General features: G+C 38.8%; 1 protein-coding gene across 6 annotated transcripts in view; it reads left to right on the forward strand.

The window, feature by feature from the left end:
• The window catches only part of GAB1 (GRB2 associated binding protein 1), a 123,410-nt gene that overhangs the window by 15,643 nt on the left and 88,349 nt on the right, over nt 1-19,418 (forward strand). Inside the window, exon 1 of one of the 6 annotated variants that reach the window (XM_048212145.2) lies at nt 1-19,418. This exon is cut by the window's right edge and continues 8,909 nt beyond it. The exons of the other annotated variants lie outside the window; for them this stretch is intronic. The gene's annotated coding sequence lies outside the window, so the exon portion shown is untranslated. 6 annotated transcript variants of the gene reach the window in all.

Consider the following 19,418-nt stretch of genomic DNA (forward strand, 5'->3'; position numbering starts at 1 on the left):
CATTCCTGCATCAGGAGTTTATGAATGACTTAAGACAAAGAGGAAGGATGTGAAGAAGGATTAGCTCTTCACCAGAAGTTCTGGTTATTCTGGTTATTGGATCTGAGAACATATTATTAAAATTCGGTCCAGATTTCCTAGAATAGTTCAAATTTCAAGTATTCTTTCCCATTGTCTTTATTATTCATGTCTGGTTCACCCTAATTTTGGTTAGTTGACATGTGATTTATAAAAGAGCACTGGAGCAGTTGTACTCGACTAAAGAAGTTCTCTTGTTTTTCAGTCTGTGTGTGTCTGTGTTTAATGTGTGTATCCTAATCTACTTTTTAAACCTAAACTTTGATTTTAATCCATTTTAGAGAAAGAACAAGAGAGACAAACAGACAAGACAGACTCTATTTAGAAAACTGGAAGAAGTGGACTAGGTGGGAGTGGTTATTTAATCCTAGCAAAGGAATAAAGTAAACATTTTATTTCCAACTGCCTACTGAACTTACTCCATTTCTAGAAAGCTATGTCTGTTTTTTGGCATATTAGTTCTTTAGGGAACTTTACGATCCCATTCAGTTACAATGCAGAAGGCTCTTGACACTGCCCCCCCCCCCCCCCAGTTTAAAAGCATTTTGGAGAATTACTTACAAAATGATGGCTGTCAGCTTTTGCTAAATCATTCTTTTTTTTTTTTTTTTTTAAGATTTTATTTATTTATTTAACACAGGTAGAGACAGCCAGCGAGAGAGGGAACACAAGCAGGGGGAGTGGGAGAGAAAGAAGCAGCCTCATAGTGGAGGAGCCTGATGTGGGGCTTGATCCCATAACACCGGGATCATGCCCTGAGCCGAAGGCAGACGCTTAACCGCTGTGCCACCCAGGCGCCCCTTGCTAAATCATTCTTTACTCTGCTCCAGCCATCCCTGTGTCGGAGTGTTCATTTTTCTATGCTAGGAACCCAGACTGTTTTGTAAAACTTTTCACCATTATGGTATCATATTGACTGGCTTGCTAATCTTTCCTCCCCCCCCTTCCTTTTTCCATCTTTCACGCTGTCTCCCTTCTCCATTTATTTGCCCAGGAATACTTCAGCCTCTTAAGTACTCTGCCCATCTGCTCACAAGATCTTAGAAAATCTCCACATCTGCTTTATAAGTGTCGAGTATCATTACTGTTATTATATGAAGTGTCTACCACACCCTCTCATTGCACTGTGAGTCCGAGTAAGTTTGGTTAGTAAATCACTTGGCTCCTGAAGTGAGGAGAAGGGCTGTTGCTGGATGTGGTGGAGACCCAGAACCAACTTCTACCATTTACTCTGGCAACCAAGAAAGGCGAGACTCCTGTGACTTCTACTCTGTGCAAAGAATTGAAGTCAGGGCTCACGACTTGCTCTCTTCATTCCAGGTGACCTTATTTTCTCGCCTTCCTGTACTTTTTAAACTATATACTTGGTAAACCTCCTTTTCTGATGAGTCTCTTAATATTTCTAACTATTTTTTCAGATTTTTTCTATAATTTATTCCAGTCCATGTGTTGTTTAACATAGCAGTAGATGTTTCCAATGAATATTTATATTTGCTGAAAACAAGGATGAATGCTCTTAGGGAGAACCATAACATTAAGTAGTCCTACAAGGGCAGCATAAAAAAATACATAGCTTATAAACTTTCAGTGGGAGTACTTTAACTTAAAATTTTCTGGTTTAGGTTTAACTTGGAAAGTAAGTTATAAAATCTTAGGTAAGCAAATTTATTGCCCTTTGTATAGTTACTAAAGGGAAATATTTTTTAAATAATGATAAATGATTTATCATTAAAGTTAATATACATATTTAGCCTTATAATAATTTAATATTTACTTATATTTGAATAGGAAAAGTGCATAGATTGACTTAAAATATTTTAGTATGTTTGTCCTTCGGTTATTTATATGTTTTTAAGGTATAGTTTTTAATACTCACACATATTTTAATGTTTACTAATTTTAATCCTTATTAATTACTAATCCCTACTAATTTTAATGAGTCTTAAGCAATTAATGATACTCTTTTATGATAGATTTTGTGCATACTTAATTTTTGAGGAAATTGGTTTTTATTCCTAAGTTGGAGAAATAGTATATGTTAAGAAACCCATGTTTTTATGAAAGGAAATTGGAACATGGATATTGAAATATATTTAATCTATCAAATAAGGTTCTAGCCTTGAAAACATTCATGTATCTTTTCAAATAGAATCTCTTGTGTTTCTAAACCATGTATTTCCAAAGCAGAACACATTTTCATAACTTTGAGATTTTTATTGAAAACCTTAGGGAGAAGAAGATGACTCAAGAAAGATAAAGACCAGGTTTTCTTAAAGTAATGAAAGGCATAAGAATTTCTGTTACTCTTCCTATTCGTAATGAGAAAAAATGAGGCCGTAGGCAGTTGGACTTAGGAAATACCCTGAGTGCAAGGCCAGCTGGTTTCAGCAGGCAGACATGGACTTGAGAACAAGCTCCAATCCAGACCGGTGCTATTCCCAGTCTGCCCTCTCCCCCTCTGTTTTCAGTAGGTTGTTGTGATTTCTCACGTTTGAGCAGTTGGACACTCTAAGAGCATTTTAGTTGTCCCTCAGAGCAGTGGCAATATGGTAAATTCACCCCAATCCCTCTTTTTTTTTAATTTTAATTTTTAATTTTAAAAAACACATAGTGTAAGATTTATTGTCTTACCCATTTTTAAGTGCACAGTTCAGTCATGTTCACTATAGTCCCAGTGTTGTGCCACCCCAGTTTCTCTTGCCTGTCTGTCTAATCTTTATAGCATGGGAAACATCTGAAGGGGCTTTACCAGCGCCATTTGGAAAGGTTGTGCACCTCACCTATGTTTACTCCTTCTCTGTAGTAGGAAGTTAATTATGTGGGATTTGCTCAGCTGAGCCACACAGAAGATCCTACTTCAGTGTACATTTGGAAATCCCATGCCCCTTTCTGCCCCTGAGGAAAAATTCTTTCGTGATCTAGAGTCAGTGTTCAGTTTAATCTTGAGCATATGAGAATGAGTCACCCTGGGTAAGTATGTAATCCCATTTATACCTTCCTTCCAATCTCCCTTTAATTTTTAAACTGAAGATACTAGATCCTGACTTCCTGTGTAAGGTCTGGTGACTGGGGACAAATTTAGGGACTGGGCAATGTTGAGATGATTTTGGAACCGCACTTTCTGTTCTACCGAAAATGAAGCTGTATGGCCTGAGTTTTAAAATTCAGACTATGTGTGGAATGTCTGTGTGGATGAAGAAACAAGTTAAATGCTTTTTTGGAAGGCAGGAGGAAAGAAGAATGAAAATTTTAAGCTAGTCTGATTTTTGTGGGGGAAATTTTGAGATTTTTAGAATATATACAAACCCAAGATGACGGGGGCTAGTTGCTCTGTGATTTGTGTGCACAGAAGGAATACGTGATATCTGGCTAAAGAGATACTGCTGAATAGGTGTATTAGCTGACAAAATAACTGAGTTCTGATTCCAGTTACTATTATCTAAACAATGCATGACCACTGCTTTCATTTCTTTATTGGCAGAATGAAAAATATTTCACTGGGAAATTATTTTAAAAAGAATACTTGTGAAGTACTGGACTCTTTAAGGTACTTTGAATGTAGTACCTAGAGAATGTAAATCATTAACGTTTACATTTTCATACCCGTGGAGATACATGGCAATGGGAGTGAACCTCACAATAGGCATTTTTTAAGACAGCATACACTTGAACAAGCCGTTCTCCCTAAATGCTGCTTTTAAATTGGCAGTGGTTTAGCCAGCAGTCAGTAATCTCACATAGCAAGTGTTTGGCACGCCTGTTTTAACCTGCACAGGTTCACTTCGCACAAAGAAAGGGAGGGTGGGGTTACATGGTGGAAGCACCCTGTTAGCCTCATTAGCATATTTTGAATAACTGTATTTGAACATTTGCCAGCTAAGCTAGGCTGCTTGGATGCTTGCCAAAAGAGCAATGGGAACTTCTGAGACGAGCATACAGATTTGAGCCTGTAAAATGTTTACTTTTGTTTCTTGGAGGCGAAACATTTTAGAAGTTGCTATTTAGGATATTTCCCTTATTCTCACAACGGAACAACTTTTTTTTTTTTTTAAATTCTGCAGAAATTTGAGATCTCTCCCCACCACCTTTGTGTTTGTTGGTTTTTTTGTTTTGTTTTGTTTTAATATGTACTTTAGGACTTGTCTCAGAAATACCTTTGATAATCTCTCCCGGATTAAATTGAGTTCCTACTCAGCCTGTCTTTGGTCTTTGCAAAATTAGTCCTGAAGCTCTTTCCATGAGCCGATCTGGAGAACAACTTCTGCAGGCTTATCGTGCAAGCACAAATGGTTGGAACAGGACAGACAGGATAAACTAGGGTGCCTGTAGAGTCACCTCCTACCCAGTGGATGCTCAGATCATAAAGGTGCCAGCTTGGCTCAGCTCTGTGAGCACAGAAATGGTCTTTACAAGGTTCTAGTTTTGTAGCCTGTAACTGTGCCCAGAAATACTTTTTTGACTTTGCCTTGATACCTTCTGGCTGAAACCACAACATGGGGCTCCAAAGCTAGTTAAGGAAATAATAGCTGAAACCAGGTTCTCGGATACTGTGATGTAGCAGACTTTAAGGGTAAGAAGATGAGGCAGCACATATGCTTAGTTCTGTAGTTCTTATTTTGGGGCCCAGGTCAGGGGAGTATCAGAATTGCCAGGGAGCTTTTTCAGAAACTGTTTGCCATAATTGTTTTTTTTCTATTCACATGTATTACAGTGAAGGATGGAATGACACTGTATTGAGGGGGCATTTGAATCTACAACCCGTTGAAAACATGGGTGCTTGCTACTGTGTGGTAGTTTCCATAGTTTCGGCCAGTTTGCAATCCTGCCTCTTGCTTATGCGGTAGAATAGAAAGATACAGCCTGATGACACCAACTCTCACTGCTCCTTTAAGATTTTGAAGTAATATGTCAAATGTGCATTTAATGGACTTTCCGAAAGAGAGTTTTCTTCCTGCTTGGAGCTTTTTTTTCCCTTTATTTCTTTAAAGTTGGTACTTAAGACCGACTTTTTAAAATCACACAAATATAGTATATCAAAAATGGGAAAGAACAAATTCGATTATAGCTATTTAAAGAAAAAAGTTTTTTTAAATGAGAACCTAGGAAAGAACTCTAGTACATTAAATCAAGCCCTAAATTTTTAACAGGTGTTGTAATGAGCATATCTATTTATATTTTATATGTCAATTATATATGTGTATATAAATATATGTACTTTTAAATTTCTAGACTGAAGTTACTAAATTCCGTCTAGCTTTTGTTGAATTTCATTGACTTACTTGTAATTTTGTGAATAATGTGTGTGATTTATATATTTATGTAATCACTATCTACTCTTAACCAGTTACATAAATATATCTTTGAGTCTTCATAGCTTTTTTCTTAGTGATTCGTAACAGCCTGCTTAAAAGAAAAAATGTATAGGTGATTGTAATCATGAAGCAGTATAGGGTTAACAAATACCTTTGATCATTTCTGTATTTATATTTTTATCATAAAATGTTGAATTTGTGTTTGTGGAGCTTCTCTGTTTTGTCATTTTATTGTGTTCTAGGAATACTTATGGAATATTACCAGTTCACTTTAGTACATATTTAACATCTCTGAGGGTGGTAGATATAAAATCTATTTCTCAAACAAGTACTTACCTGAAACAAACAATTTATTCAAGTACTCTAACAACTCTAGCGAAACTTGAGTTCTGGCCCCAGGCCCATATTTAAGCTGATAGTGCGTGCCTGCGTGTATGTGTTTGTAAAACATACTAATCACTGATAGTGTCTTTAGAATGTGTTAATATTTTTAGGTCCAAATATGAGTTATTCAGTAGGTACATCAGATTTTAAAAACTAAATGAAATGTAAATATTGACTTTTGTGTCCCTTTTAATTAATTTTAGTGACATACTAGGTGGTATTTGTAGGGATACATGTAACTTCTTCATTGGTTGTTGTGTTCTCCGTAATTTAGTTACAAAGTGCTAGCCATGAAATGTGAATGAAGAGGCTACCTTCAGGTAGAGTGAGGGTTTGGCTCATTTAGCCATTGCTCTAGCTTATCCAGCTCAGCGTGCTCCCCAGCACCCTGGCATATTTACATATTATATAATCCAGACTGGTTTGTCCTGTTTGATAGGTTTGTTATAAACTGCAGAGCTAAGTAAATGTGTGATAACATTTTAAATGCCATTACAAGTTAAACAGTACTTGAGGAGTGATGTAGCAGAGGGCCCCAGCTGTCAGGTGCCCCAGGGTCAGCCTCCTTTCGCGCCATTTCCGTTTTCTTGTGGGTAACAGGAAATAAACATGAAACTGTAGTAATGCCTGACCAGAGGACTACTCCTTTTTCCAGGTGCCATCCCTCCTGATACTGAAAATGTCTGATACTGAAAGTAGATGTTGACTGTGGCTGCACAAAATGACTTTTGTGCATAAGCAGAAACCAACAAACCAGACTGGTGGAACCATTTCCATCTGTCTGTGCCCAGTATGAAAACAGTGAAGGAGGAAGGTAACTAGATGAGTTTTGTTCCCCTCCTCCCTCAGTGTGTAACGAGAAAACATTGCCATGTGCTTGGTGATGAGCATTTCTTATGGCTGCATGGTACGGGGTTAAACTGACATACAGTGTTTAACTTATCCCCAGTTATAGGACTCCTGGGTTTTCTAAAGCATCCTCTGTCCTTACCTGTTTACTTTTGTGAAAGCTATGTGTATATCTCATGGGAGTGCTCCAAACCTCTGTGGGGCTGTGTGTCCCTCTTCAATGTTGCCTATGTCCTTCTCGTGTTCACTTACCATTAGACACCAGCTGAAACTGGGATCTAATGGTGGGTGTGACGTCTTTCCTGGAATGCCTCTCTCCTCCAAACAGAGCCACTCTGAGATTTGCAGGGGTTCCTAGGGCCACAGAGTGCTAGTTAAACTTACGGTGGTGGCGGTGACGACGTCCCCCTGCCATGGTATATGCTTCAGCCTCTCACTCTCTCACCTGTTCCAATCTCAGGGCTTCTCTTTGAGCCTACAGACTGGGGACCCTAACATAGAAGATCTCAGTTTAACAGCAACCTGCTTTTTCCTCGTGAGTCAGTGCTTAGTTTGAAGTGTGCTAAAAGAGGTTCTCATTTCTGTAGGTCCGGCAGGTTGCAGCCTGCTTGAGTTTTTAGTATCTCTGGTTAATAATGACTTCAGAGCACAGAAGAGGAAATGGCTCTTTTATGAATGTTGCATAAAACCCTGTGGCCTTGTGCAAATGATCTAACTTCACGTGAATCATGTCTTATAGACAGAATCTGCATTTGTGTGGGTAGATTCACCACTGTGTGCTAGTCTGAAGTAATGAGGGACAGAACCATCCCATATATAGCACATACATTTTTTTAATATTATTTTTGCTGTTTTAAATTTGCTTTTATTGAGATCAGAAATATATTTTTTATTCTAATTTTTTATTTTTGAACTGAATATTTAAAACTTACATCCATGGAATTACCATCTTCTCAATGGTTAATTACTGAAGTTTATAATCAGAAGATTGTGAGACCTTTAGAGGATAAAATGGAAAATAAAATTAGGTCTAGGACAAGGAATTCTACTTGGATATTGCAAAAATAGAAGAAAAAAAAAGTGAATGAATAACTGGCAACACAAACTCTTTTTCCTGTAAGTTCCTTTTTCCCAAACCCTTGCCATCATGCTAAAAAAAGTTTTCTTGCAAGTTGATTTTTTCTCAGAATCCTGCTGCTTACTGTTAGTAAGAATTTTTTTCATGTGCCAGAGTTTTGTTTTTCATGTGATTTCTGCAGCAATTTGGGTCTTACTGAAAATATTTTTTTAAGTGCCGTGGCAAAAGTTATTGATAGTAAGCCAAAAGGAGAATTTAATATGAACTTCTGTACAATTTAGTTATAGTGACTAGGGGGAAATAAATGTATTATCCAAGGTGAATGAAGGTAAATTATTACAGGAGAAATATCAATTCTAATCGAAGATGACGTATGAGTGCTTATTGCCAGTGCCAAAAATTACAATTTTCACTTGCTACCTGGTCTTTTCCCCCAAGGATGCATATTTTTGAGATTTCTCTATCAGACTAACGCAAGGTAATGCTACTGACTGAGCCAGCTTAATGGAATGACATCATGGTTTCCTTGGGAATAATTAAGCAGGGTAAAAATTCAAGTTTTTTAGAGGGCGTGATTGGACTTCTTGAGCAATGTGATACCTTAGAGCAGACAAGAAAGTTAACTGAATGTTTTTCAGAGGATAGCTAGTGTACTGCATCTCTCAGTCTGATAGGAAAGAAGAAATCATATTTTAGATTCTCCTATTGAAACAGCATGTGCTGTATTCATCCTGTTATTCCTTTTAAGAAATGATTTCAGAAATGGTCAAGAACATCTTGTTCAGCAGCTCACTCTGACCCCCTGACTTACACGGAGGATCTCACTGTATTTGTTTGCTCTATAAATCTTGCAGTGGCCCTTGACAAAGAGTAATGAAATGTTACCTGACCTGCTGTATCAGTCAGGATTCTTAGTTGTAAGCAACAGAAACCCTAATTTCATCAGAAAAGAGGTTTATTAAAGGTATTAGGTAGCGCACAGTCTCTCTGAGAAAGCGGAGGACCTGGCTTGGGAGCTCGTCAGTCAGGAGCAGTGCCACTGACCTGGACCAGGACACAGTAGATCATTCCTGCCTCACAGGCCACGACCGTAGGCCCTGCATCTTATACTACCAACACTAGTGACACTAGATGATGAACACTGCCATTACGACCTCTGGAAGCTGCATTTGCTGCCCCAGTCCCAGACTAGGATTTTGTATAGTGTTTATTTCTTGAGATTCGAAATCTGGAATGAATTTGTTTGGTGAAACCAGTGTACCTGATTGTATACGTGCAGTCTGTTGCAGGGAAGCTAAGAAAGCAGCTACCTGAAACTTTCTCTTTTTGTAGTATTAGGGTTAATGATTTTCCAAACATGGGGAGGGGAGTTCAGATGCTGGACATCCTAAAAGAATCCTGTATGTGTACTGTTCCAGGCATATTGGGGGTAGAGGTAGAAGATTGAAAATAAGGATAACTACCCTCCTACAGAACTTAAAATGTTTGCTAATAATAGGTATGAGGAGAAAATGTCGTAGCAAAACCCATAATTTCTCAGTATTCTCATATCGGCAGCCTCCACAGACATAAGAGCAAGCACTCTGTTTACTAAACAGCTGTGATGTGCTTGGTGGTGGTATTTTTGTTTTTGTTTTTAAATTTTATCTTTAATCCATACAACAACCTTGAAAAGTAGACATTACTACCCCCATTTTTACAGGTAAAGTAACTGGTGTTCCAAAGTAACTTCCCCAAATTACGTAGCTGGTAGATGTCAGTGCTGAAATTCAAACTCATTTGTGTCTGTTCCAGAACCCTGTTCTTTCTATTGTACCAGGTTTCCCCCTCACAGAAATTTTGTGAAAGAGCCCATATGGCCTCCCTGATTTATTTATTTATTTTTATTTATTTGGTTTTTTAAAAAGATTTTATTTATTTGACAGTGAGAGAGAGACAGCCGGCGAGAGAGGGAACACAAGCAGGGGGAGTGGGACAGGAAGAAGCAGGCTCCCAGCGGAAGAGCCTGATATGGAGCTTGATCCCAGGACTCCGGGATCACGCCCTGATCCGAAGGCAGACGCTTACCGACTGAGCCACCCAGGCGCCCCTGGCCTCCCTGATTTAAACCAGAAATTGTTATGGGTGCTTCTGCATTGTTTCCCTTAATCCAGCACTTAACCATTTATCCTGAGTTGGGAGACCCTTCTAGGCTCAGGAGAGTGACTGGGGCTAGAGTTGCAGATTCAGGAACAAGAAGGGTATAAGTGTCCCTGGGTGCTTTGGGCATCCATGCGGTCATCCCGGAAGAGTTTGTTGGGCGAGAGAAGGGATGATGAGACTTACAGAATACTAGTTTGGCAGGTGGATCAGAAGGAGAGGAACCAGCAAAAGACATAGTGATTTTCCCTTGGTAGGAGGAGATTCAGAAAAGAGACTTGTTAGGGGAGCCAGAGATCATGGTTTAAGAAGGAGGGTGTGGTCGGGAGTCAGGTGCTTCAAGAATCAAAGTAGGATGAGGTGGAAAATAGCCATTGAGTTGAACTGGCCAAGCAGGAAGTTATGGTGGCCTTTTGTAATTTGAAATAATATTCTCTGAATCTTACCCATCTCTGTTAATCCACCATGAAGGGCAGTGATGGAAACACCACCCTGGATTTTAGGTTCTCATCCTCAAAAGACATGTGCAATTTTGTGTTTAAATTTTTCATTCCTTTTTAAAATAATGCTTTGGTAGTTGTTGGGGCCACACCTGTATAGTGAACAGTCCAGATGGACTAGAGTTTTCCCTATCCTCATTCTGGAGTCACATTTGTTTTATTTAGAGGCCATCGTCCTTCAGGAATGACTTGGATTGACTCCCCATCAGTCTGTTTTTTTATGTCTGCCCACGTAGAAGCTAATCGTCTACTTTCCTTCCTACTCATGCAGCCTTGTGAAATCTTCCAACCACTTGTGCTATTTGTTTGTCTTTTTGCAAATCAACTGAGCATTATGTCACCTTAAAACATCCTTCTAATTAAACTTCAGAAAGGACGAAGGATGAGTGATTAAAATTTAGCTATTTATAGTTTATTTAATTCTTCCCTCTCTAGAGAACCTCTTTAGACTACACAGGCATGGGAGTAAAATTAAAAGTGTTCATGAATGGGTTACAGAAAATTATGGGGAAAATTGGAGAGGTGTTGGAATGGATTTTAATATCTGTAAGGTTGTATGTCCAGAGCAGAGTCCATCTTGCATGGGCCCTGAGCAGGACGGCCTTTTCCTGATTGAGACGCGGCCTTACCTTGTCCTTTCTGATCACAGCACAATTTCTCCTTTGTCCTAGAGTGATGGGATTTCCCTACCCATGGCCTTTTCTGTTTACTGCTGCAGCCCCAGTGTTTGCTGGTTCACTCCTGTGCCTTTGTCAACGCCAGTTATATCTGCCCTATGCTAGTTGGCATTGGGATTTGTAAAAAGGGGTGGAAGTAAGGGAGGTGAAAATAAAAGCTCTCCCCGCATCTCCCCGCATCTGCTTTTTAGTTGTTTGTTTCTGTCCCTCATCTCCTTTCACCCCAGTGATGAAATGAATGCAGATGAAGGAAGGAGAGGGAAATGGTATATCATATTTTTAATATTCTTTTCCTTTTCTGCTCATCAAACTCTCCCCACTCCCCTGTACCCCTATTCTCATTTCTAACCCTTCAATATCTGTCTTCCCTGTTAGAATATAAGCTCCCAAGGTAGAAAGACCATGTCAGTTTTGGTCTTTGTTGTGCACCCCCCCGCCCCCCCGCATTGCCTAGCACAGGACCTGATGTATAGAAGACACATGTGCTTGCTTGGTCAATGAGTGAGGAGAGGAGGTTATGGGAGGAAACCATTATTTCTTCCAGTATCATTCTTGACAAGTTTACCCTGGTCTGATTTCTTACTCTTCCCCCCAGTTTTCAAATCCTGAAGGGAACCTGCCTCCTGGGCAGCGGCAAGAGGATGACTCTCACAGTTGGGTACTGGACACATTTTCCTATGGTGCATTTTTCTGTATAGTGATTAGTCTGTTGGAACTTTATACTTAAGGAAGCTTTTGTGGGCTGGCCAGAGAAGTAAACCATTATGTACAACATCGTTTCTATGGGAAAATGCTTTGTGACTTCAGATGAATCTACTTACATACAAACTTTTGGATTTCAACCTTTCCATTAGTTGGAAACTGCCATTGCATGATCTCCCATTCAGGCTTTTATTCATTACTAATATATAAATGAACAATAAGCCATTTCTTTGTAGAAGGACCAGAGCCAGAAGTCTTTGCTTCCGAGATTATAAACTATTACATTAAAATGAATTTCATTCATCCAACAGACATGGTAGTTTATTTCAAATGTATTTATAGAGTGCCTGGCACATACTGGGCTTTGTACAAAGGATTCACACGTGAATAAAAGAGGGACTCTATCCTGGTAAGGTCACAATCAGGTTTCCATTTAAATAGGAATTAGACTCATATAGTCCACAAGTCCACTTCCAGCGCTGAAATTCAGTAACTCTGGTTTTGAATTGCTCTATTCATTGGCCCATTTTCCTTGTCATATGTGGTTCTATTATAAAATATATTTTTAGATAATGCTAGAGAGGGGTATTGACATTCATGAGTAGCAATTAATAGCAGCAGTCCCACCTTTACAACTTTAAAGTAATTCTAAATCCGTTTTTATTGCTAAGAATGAGAAATCCAGGAAAAAAACCATTTACTTTTATTCTGGCTTTTATCATAAAGAAATGAAGCCAGATGCATCAAGAAATTGACATAAAAATATATTGAATGATAGGGGCTTTCCTTTGAAAGTGTAAGTATTCCACAAGGATAATATATATAGATGTCGGGATTAACAAATATTTTTGTTTGTTTGTTTCTGAATGCTTTCCTATAATTTTTGAACTGTTTATAGCAGGTGTATGTTACTTCCCCACCGCCACCATTGCACAATGTTCACATGGGCATGCGCGTGCAGCACTTCTTCAGATAGTCAAAATATTTTAGTGAGGTGTGCTTCTTTCCCCAAATCATTTACCCATGTGTCTTAATAAATACTTGATCAACAAAACCTAGTTTCTGGGAGTTGGAATGTGGGAAATCTGAATGTTTATATAAAAAATTCTACAGCTATTTATAAAATATACTTAGAACTCTGTGGAGTAAAAAAATAAACCTTCCTTGAACTTTCTGAGGCGTGACTTGGGTTCTGTGGAAATAGTCTTATTCTGCCCCGAAACCTAATAAGTTACTTGGTAGTTAATTTCAAATATGTTTGAGCAACAAATTTCCTTGTTGGTGGATCTCTGATTTTTAATAAAAGTCTATAATTCAGGTAATATATTAACTGTTTCTGACAAGCAAATAAATCACTGTTCCTCCCAGCACCTGGAGAAAAACAGATAATGGATTTAGCTTCTAGAATTCCATGTAGTGATCAGGATAATCCCTGAATTAATATTTAGAATTAAATTTGCCAATACATTTTAGAGTATTCTCGGTATAACTACTAACTATATGTTTTATTGCCTTATTGGTTTCCTTTTCATCATTTTAGCAGTTTGGTTTTTTTTAAAGATTATTTATTTTAGAGAGAGAGAGAGATCAGTCACAGAGTTGGGGGCGCAGAGAGGTAGAGAAGCAGACTCCCCACTGAGCAGGAACAGGGATCCCAAGGCGGGGCTTGATCTCTCAATCCCCAGGTCATGACCTGAGCTGAAACCAAGAGTCAGAGGTTGAACCAAGTCATCCACCCCGTTGCCCCAGCAGTTTCTTTTAATGTAAAAATCAACCTCTAGCTAGAATCCCATAATTATGGGAGATTGAAAACCCATATTTGAGTTCAGTTTTAGGGAAAGAACAATTCATAAGTTATTCAGTAATTTGCTTCTGTGGTCCTTTAAGTATTCTTTGCTATTTTATTTAATACAGAATGGTAACTCATGCAGGTATACATCACCGCGCTTCTGTTGACGGAAAGAGATCATTATCTAGATGGCAAGAATCTCAAATTATTAAAGCAAACTGGATGCAGATTAATGTGGTTTAATCAGTATTTATTAATGTTTAACCATTGTAGTAGAAATTGAAAGTAGAGGCACTTGCACAAGTTCACTGGAAAATTGTTTGTAACTAAAGTTACCGTTTTAGGAGAAATCACAGTGCAAAGTAATGAATCAAATTTAAAAAGAGAGAAATGCTTTTTTTTTATGACTGGCAAATAATAGGTATGCAATAAGTGATAGTTTCATTTATGACAAAGAAGGCAAACATTCAGATTTAGAAGTTAAGGTCATCTCAGCAGTCCATAGGTCTGCACATCATGAGGCATTTTCCTCCTGTTTGTGCCTTGAATACGTGCACATGGTGCAAAATTGGTAAGCTTTTTATTGTTTTATATGCAGTTCTGTTTTTTTACTTTCATATGCTTTTTCTTTTCATTTGCTTTTACTCTTAAAATGAACTTTTGCTTAAGGTAGATTTTTACTTATCATGAGTCAAGTTTTGCTTATACTTGAGTTTTTTCTAAGTTCCCTGTGTATAACAAAGCACACAATCAGAAATTTATAGTAAGTATGACTCAGAAGAGGAAATTGGGAGCTTTCTAAAGTCTTCGAGTCTTTCTCAGGCAGACAGATTAAGTACTCATATGAAGCCCACTTTGTGTAATTAAGAATAAATGAACCACCAATACAAAAAAAAACCCAGCATCTGAAAATGTATGATTGGTCTTTTTTTGTGTGGTCTTAGAAAACATACGCTATGGAACGTAGCACCCCTGGGTTTCAAAAGCAATGCCATTTGAAAATACGCCTGACGCCATATAAAAGACACTAACACCTAATTCTAAACAATTTTACCTCGTGTTCAGATATTGAGCTTCATAAAACTTTATCACTTACTTTTTTTTTTTTAATACCTGAAGTGAACCTGATTTGAGGTGTTAACAAGATAGCAGATTCATTTCTTCTAGGAAAGTTCTAAGGCAGTGAATCTTACACTTAAAAAATTTCATTCTGCTATTATGTTCTGTGTTTTGTGCATATGTGATATCTTCTATACATAGTTAATATGTATGTCTGGTGAAAACTACGTATAGGACATTAGCCTAGGTATTCAATTCTATATAAACATAGATACTCAAATAGATTGATTTTAATTTTGTAACAGTTTTATTGAGATATAAATCATGTACTATAAAGTGTACCGGTACCCTTATATAGTATACAGTTCGGTGGTTTTTAGTATATTCAGAGCTATGTGTCTGTCACCACTGTCTAATTCCAGAACATTTTTATCACCTCAGAAAAAAACCCCATTCCCATTAGCAGTCACTCTCCGTAGCCCTCCAACCCACCCCCCCACTAGCCTTAGGTGAGTCATTGATCAGTCCATATAGATTTGCCTATTCTGGATATTTCATATAATGGAATTATGTAATATGTGGTCTTTTGTGTCTGGCTTCTTTCACTGGGCATAACGTTTTTCACGTTGATCCGTGTCGTGGCATATATTAGAACTTCATTCCTTGTTATTGTATGGAGATATCACAATTTATTTATCCAGAATGGATTAAATTTGTTCTTGAACTGAAAATTTGACAATCCTCAAAGCCCTCTGTGATTTTCCCAGACTTCTGTCTCTTACCTCTCTCTCCACATCCCACACCTCTCATGGCTAGGTTTTCACTGTGTGTCTCCTTGTCTGAGGACTGTCTCAAATGCCACTTCCTTTCTGATTTTTTTCCTTGATTGCTTGAGTAATAAGTAATCTTTCTTCCTTCAGATTCTTACAGTTCTTCATCTTTGCCATAGTTTCTTTTTTTTCTTTTACAGATTTTATTTATTTGTTTGATAGAGAGAGAGCACATGAGCAGGGGAAGGGGCAGAGGGAGAAGCAGGCTCCCTGTTCAGTGGACCCAGTCCTAGGACCCCGAGATCATGACCTGAGCCGAAGGCAGCTGCTTAACCGACTGAGCCACCCAGGCGCCCCTTTGCCATAGTTTCAGCGTGTGCTTTGGTTGTTTATATACTCGTCTCTCATTTCATATTTTAACGCATGAGACTGGGGACATTTCTGTTTCTATCAGAAATAACCCTGCGAATAGCAGGGTTTTAAAGTAATGAATGAGATCAATGAAGATCACTTGGGTATCATAAAATAAGGCTGTCATTGATTGTTATTATTTCTAGTTGGTATGCCAAAACTGTCTCAGGAGTTAAAAAAGATAACCATGTTTTTGGAAAAACCTGTCTTCTCATTATTAGTGCAGTGACTTAGTGTCTGGTACATAATTGGAACTCAGTATATGTTTGTTGAATTGGACCCGGTATCTGGTAGCATGACTGGGTACATTTTCAATGTCTCTGGAAAGGAAATTCTATATTTGCTTATAAATACACTTAGAAGCCCCAAGTTTAAAAGAGAGCAAGAAAGTGAGAGCATATGTTGGTCAAATGAGGAAAAGGTTTGGAGAACCTCTTTGCAGGAGTGCCACAGAGCAGTTGCAAGAGCACTTGTATATTGGATGTGTCATATTTGGATATGTCAGTAAATGTTTGCTTTTTTCTTTTCCCTTCCAGAGGAGTAAGTTCTAGTTACCACTGAAGACTTAATAAAACAGACTGTAATAAGTTCTCCAAGCGCAAGGGCTGAGGGTACATATTCCATCTTTTTTTGAAGTCCTGTTTGGACCAGCCTTAAGTCAGAGGTGGCACTGTAAATTCTGGTGAAGAGAACTAAGTTCTGACAGTGGGGCAGTTCACAAAGTGCTCTTCTTGGGTGCAGTAAGGACCTTGATTCTGCACTAGTGTTTTTAGCCACATCCACAGGGCTTTGAAAAGGAAGAAAGCTGTTACTGGTAGGTCCTGTCTTTGAAGAAAAGAAGAGGAAACAGGGGTGCCTGTCACTATGGCAAATAACTTCTTATATTCTAGTGCTGATTACTTTGTGTGGTCAGAGATCAGAGAAAGGGGACCCAGGATTGGAAGAGGTGAGCACCAGACTCTTGGGGTTCTCTTAGTTTCTCTTTCTCCCATGACAGTTGTCCCCAGAACAGGACTGGGGACATACGCTGTTTTTGGAGTCAGTGATGGTACTCCATCTTTTTGTGATTATCTAAAACTTAGATTACTTAAATAGTTTGCAAACTTGTTATAGTAGGAATTATAAACGTTTTATGGTTTTCATTTTTAATCTCTCTATTCCTACCCTTCTAAGTTACTATAGATATGCCAAATTTCTGTAAGTATATACAATTAAAATATTTTAATTATATATTACATAAGCAGTTGTTCTTGGTAGTCGATTCCTGTGAAGGTTTTTCCTTATATTTTGTGCAGCTCTCAAAATTTTGTTCTTCTTTATTTAATTATAACTTATAAAGTGGTCTTTATTTTCCTTTGTCTAAATTCATTTGGTTTTATGTGTACTTTCCTCACCTGATCTTTTATTTGCTTAATATTTGCTGTGACTCTAGGACATATAAAGAAATACCGACCCATATTAAACATTTTCATTCATTTTATACTACTCCGTTGGCACTGAGAAAAGATAGTATTTCCCCACTCGGTACACTCTTCACAAGGTAAAAATCAGTGTAAGGTGAAAATATCCTATTGCTCTAGTAATTCCCACAAAAGGTCAGCCTCAATAATAAAAGATGAAGAAGAGAAGTTTGGTAGTGTTTGTTCTTTCACAAACTCGTATCTGGAGAAAGAACACAATATATACATGATCTCTTGATAACTGCCTTTGGTGTCTAAAATCTGATATTGTTGCATGATAATCTGACATTGCTTCCTGTTTCTGAGGGGATGACTGGATGTGAAGCCAAAGTGCTTGCTAAACCAGGAAACTGCTATTTCAGAATGCACAGCAACTCAGGCTGCTTGAGCAGTTGTGCCAAGACACAGCCTAACTGTAAACTGTGCAGGCTGAGTTGTCTTCCCACTGTTGTGTCTGATTTTAAAAACCGGCTTCAAATACGTGAAAGGCCTCAGGTTAACATTATAATAGCACTACAACTAGGGAGCAAGAAAGGTCTCCAAAACCTAGTGTGCTCCCACCCTGTCACTGTGAGCGTCCACACAGACACTGGATGCGTATGGGCTCAGGTGGCGGTTGGCCAGGGACCTGATGGGAAGCAGGTGGCAACACTCTATAATTTGAGGAACATTCAAGAAAAAGACTACTTACTAAGATATACAGTATAATGAGAATATAAGGGCCCATAAATGGGGTGGGCGAGGGCTGGTCCCTGTACCTGAAGAGGAAAGAGGAGGGAATGTTACCAACCCCCAAAAAGATGGTTATGTTGAAATAGGTGCCTTGCAGGGGCTGAGATCTTCAGTCAAAGGACATGGCTGTCCACTGAGAACACAAGGACACAGCCAGAGAATCAATCAGTTCCCTGCCCTGAGGCCCCTCTCTCTACCATCCCCATTGGCCAAACCTGACCGAAAGTCGGAGAATGAGCAAGAGTTGATGCAGTCCTTCATAGTTCAGCCCTCCAGGCTCAGAGCGTGGTGGAACTAGATAGAGGGTGGGTCTGGAGGGGTAGATGGCAACTGCCCACCACAGATGTTGTAAAATATTCCTGTATTGACTGGGATATCCCTCTCTTCTCTATTGATACGATGGAACTCCTTTCTGTGTCATTGAGTCTCCAAAATACTTAAGGTTACCTGGTTCAGGCATGTAGAAAATGGCGACTTTCTATTCATCCAATGTCTATTTTCATATTTTCAGTACGGAGAACAAAATCTTACTTCAAGAAGCAGCTTGTTCCGTTGTTAAACAGCTCTAATTATTAGGAGGCTTTTCTTGCATTGAAACCTGCTTCCTATAACTTGTAGTGGTTGCCAGTTCTCTTTTGGGGCTACACAGAAAAAGGCTACCCTCTTGCCATTTAACTTTTATCCTCGTTTTAGCTTTGTGCTGTTTAACAGTCATTCGTTTATTCAATTTGTATTTATCGAATGTCTGCTATAGGCAAGGACTTGTTCTGGGTGCTGGATATTCAGCTGTGAACAAAACAAAACTCCCGCATTCACGAAGCTTCTGTTTTAATGGGTAGGGACAGACATTGAGCAAATAGACAACGTGATGTCGAGTGGTGGTAGTTGCCGAGACTATTGGCTGCTAACCATTATTCACTAGAGAAAACTATGTTTGAATCGGGGTCTAAATTCATTACGAGGCAACTATGTAATGCAGTTGCCCAAAAGCTCAATTCCATTTTGGTCTGTGTAAGTAGAATGCCCAACACGGGAGAGGTCATGTTTCCTCTGCTTGCTTACTGTGCAGCTGGACCTGGAGTGTTGCATTTACATTCTGGAGGGACACTGACAAACTGAGACTTGTTCGGGAGATGTCTTCATTGTAGCCTTTTATTTATTTTTTTTTTTTAAAGATTTTATTTATTTATTCGACAGAGATAGAGACAGCCAGGGAGAGAGGGAACACAAGCAGGGGGAGTGGGAGAGGAAGAAGCAGGCTCATAGCGGAGGAGCCTGATGTGGGGCTCGATCCCATAACGCCGGGATCACGCCCTGAGCCAAAGGCAGACGCTTAACCGCTATGCCACCCAGGCGCCCCCATTGTAGCCTTTTAAATCGTTGAGCAAAGCCACAGAGTATTCTTTAGGCCAAACCTTCCCGGTTTTGTCAACAGTTTCTCATGTGGTATCATCTCTATACTCTTAACCTTCCTGATC

Source organism: Ursus arctos, unplaced genomic scaffold (assembly GCF_023065955.2).
Source record: "Ursus arctos isolate Adak ecotype North America unplaced genomic scaffold, UrsArc2.0 scaffold_11, whole genome shotgun sequence".
NCBI lineage: Eukaryota > Metazoa > Chordata > Mammalia > Carnivora > Ursidae > Ursus > Ursus arctos.